This window comes from Meleagris gallopavo, chromosome Z, assembly GCF_000146605.3.
Source record: "Meleagris gallopavo isolate NT-WF06-2002-E0010 breed Aviagen turkey brand Nicholas breeding stock chromosome Z, Turkey_5.1, whole genome shotgun sequence".
Lineage (NCBI taxonomy): Eukaryota > Metazoa > Chordata > Aves > Galliformes > Phasianidae > Meleagris > Meleagris gallopavo.
Window position 1 is genome coordinate 21,055,216 of NC_015041.2, and position 3,602 is coordinate 21,058,817.

Here is a 3,602-nt window from a genome sequence, read left to right on the forward strand (position 1 = left end):
TAAGTATGAAATTATAAAATATTGCTTCTTACAACAAATGATAAAGTATACTTGGTTTAACACAGCTGAATATTATCTTAAAAAAGCATGAAAATGTCTATGTTAGAAAAGTTTAAGATTACAAATGACCTTCTAAAAAGGTGCTGCCAGTATGTCTTGCTATAAATGCTCCTTGCTGGAAACACATTCTTAAATGTGTACTGAAGTCAGCTCTTATTTCTCATTATGCTGCAGTCACTTGCTGTTTTTCATACTGACATACGCTTCTTCAAACTAAGAAGAAAAAAATAATAGTTGCACGTTACTGAATTTCAGCTACTGCGGTGCAACAAGGAATTCTGCTCTTTCTGTAATATCACTGCTAGTTTTCCTGTGAAGACCTACTTAACTGGTTTTCAAGCAGATGATACATTCAGTGCTGTGAAAGGTAGATTTTATACCTGTTTTGTTGTTTCAGCCAGATCACTAGTTCCTTTAACAGCAAGTATTCTTCCAGCTCAAAATGCTCTCTCCACTTAACTGGCCACACACTACTAACACAAATATGAAAAGTGCTGAAGAGTCAGGCATTCTTGATTATATAAAATGCATGTCAAAACAACTTAGCTTTCTACTCAAAACAAAATTTTTAGAACAATTAACGAAAAAAGTGACCTGAAAAATTTACATTTCAAGCCATTTTTTCCAGATGCTGAATCATTTGCGCAAAGAAAGACTATTTCTTTGTGAAAGAAAGCCACCTGTGGAACTGATGGTCAGAATTGCTGGCTCTGAATTTTCAAAATGAAGAGGAAAGTGATCTTCAACTGGGGTTTCGTTTCTCACTTCAGGGGCTGTATATCACCTGTTTGGGGGGAAAAAAAAAAAAGGAACATCTGAAAAGCTAAAGAGCTTTACAAGTCCTCTCTTATCAACGTATTAGGCAAGTCCAACATGCAAATCTGATCTGTGTCTAGAAAAAGCCCCAATTCTCTGTTCCCAGGGCAACTACACTCCCAAGCTAATGACACCTTAACACACAATATGACCAAGTCTTCTTTTCCTTCTGGTATTTCTGCATTCAACATTGACCTGAGCTTGGAGAAGCCCCAGATTAAAAGGCTATAGAAAACAGAAAATGACTTCTTCATCCAGTTACTCTATCCATCACTCCCAGAAACTCACACTTTGCAACTGCTTACAGTACTCTGAATGTACTATTGCCATCTTTGTGTACTATAAAAGGTTGGGATACCTCTGATAAACAAAAATCTTGTTCTGTTTTTTACACACAGAAACCACTGCATTTTTATGCTGCTTGTTCAGCTGTACCTCAGATACATGGAATGCCTCAGCATTATTGTACATGGCTTAGAGTGACTTATGGAAGAAGCTGCTTGTAAAAAAAAGGAATCACATAATTTTAGACAGAAGTTAACTTACAAAGTAGCTAATAAAAGATATGAGTAGGTCTCTTGCAGAAATTAATTATGATTGTCATCAAACATCAATGAAAATTACTTTAGTGTACATTAATATTTTTTCATCTACTATGCATATTCTAAGACACTTTTTGGCATTTGATAAACATATAGATTTAGCTTCTATTCTTAAGGCAAATAATCACATTATATTTAGTCTATAAGGATGCATGCATACTAAACAGAATTTGAAATGCAACTGCCAAAATTATTTATATAACTGTTTTGAAGCTAAAATTCCTACGCAACTGTTTTTGGATAAGCAGATCTTATAGATAAAAATCAGTATATCAATTCTTTTTTTAATAAAGCATAGTATCAAACTGATATCAGTAATAACTTACGGTACTAAAAACAACATACTATTCTTCAAGTTCTTTTTCTTCTCTACTACTCTTCTGTAACCAGGCTACATGTTCAAGCACTCATCTATGGGAAAACTATTTATTCTGCTGAATTTCAACACATCTTTGTTTCAGTCTTTCTGTTCTAACAGATTATTTCACATGCTTTGATAGCATGGGCCAGTTTTTCATTTCTGATCTGTTAGCAAGTTTGCACAACCATTCTTCAATGAAATCCGTGTAAGTCTCATCTCATGAGAAAAGAATTGTTTTCTTAATAGAGTAAGACACTAGTAAGAGAAAGCAGGTTCTGGATGGGTGAAAAACTCCAAGTAGCACACAGTCAGAACTCCAACACTGCACCCTGCTTTAGGTCCAACTGATTTCACAGGATCTCAGTGTTTGTCTCAACTGCATCCTTAAAATGGGAAACAGCCATAGCTGCAAACTTACAGGATACTTCAGTTCAGTAGTGCTTTAAATGGTGGTACGAGTTGGTGCACTACAGGTACTGCATAGCAGTGATTTTCAATCAACACTCTGAAATGCATCTAAAGGACTGTAAAAGGTAACAAGAAAAACGTTAATTGATATAATACAGCAATGTACTTGTAAGATTTCTGTGAGGATGCAGTTCCAATGGAAAGTGTTTAGGGAGTTCAGCAATTGGATTAAGAACATTCAAAGTCACTTCTAGATGCATACATGTATAAATCCAGAAGTGACTTCAAATGTATAAATCTATACATCTATAAGTGCTCTTTAGTGTTAAATAATACTATTGCTAGGTGATCTAGGAAACGAAGCAAATAATTGCACTGAGAAAACCAAGTCAATTCCAAGGCAAGCCTTTTCTTACACCTATAACTTACTTTCTAATGGTCTGTGATAGTGGGAGTTTTCAGAATGCAAAATAATAGAGAACTTTCAGTTTCAGCAAGAGTTTATTATACTTGTTCATAGAATCACAGAATGGCCGGGTTGGAAGGGACCTCAAGGATCATGAATCTCCAGCCCTCCTGCCACAGGCAGGGCCAACAACCTCCCTATTTAATGCTAGACCAGGCTGCCCAGGGCCCCATCCAATCTGGCCTTGAACACCTCCAGGGATGGACGGGGCATCCACAACCTCTCTGGGCAGCCTGTTCCAGCACCTCACCACTCTCTCTGCAAAGAACTTCTCCCTGACATCTTCCATGGGGAAATAAATGCAAAATTTACTTTCCTTTCTAAAAGTTTAAATACAGTTATTTGAAAATAGCATAACAATGTACAATTCAGCAGATGATGCACTACACTACCAACACACTTTAAACAGCTGTAGCACTTTACTGTAGCTAAAGAGTGACAACTGATAAAAACTAACCAGCATAGAACTGCTTGATGGAAAGCATCAAAAAAGGTTATCCTTTACCTACTGCTATCTGTGTTGCAAGGATAATAAATATTTTCCTTCTATACTCTTGAAATAGCCTTTGATTTTTAAACAGATTTATAATTTTTGTTCAGAGATTGTCACCTCTCTTCTCTCCAGATTTTAAATATTCACAAATAAATTTAGGGGGACCTTTCATTCAGACTTAAGCTCAACCACATGTCAGTAACAGGGAGGAACCACCACAGAAGAACAGTGTTGTATGCTGCTGTTGGAATAAAAAATTAAGGCTAACACAGAATTTTAATTTTAGAATCTAATGCCAATTCTCTGCTTAGTTCTAACTTCATCTGCTGAAGCCTAACATAAGTACTATCAGGCACTGTAGCTTTGTATTAAAGTAAGTTCACGGGATTTCTGTAA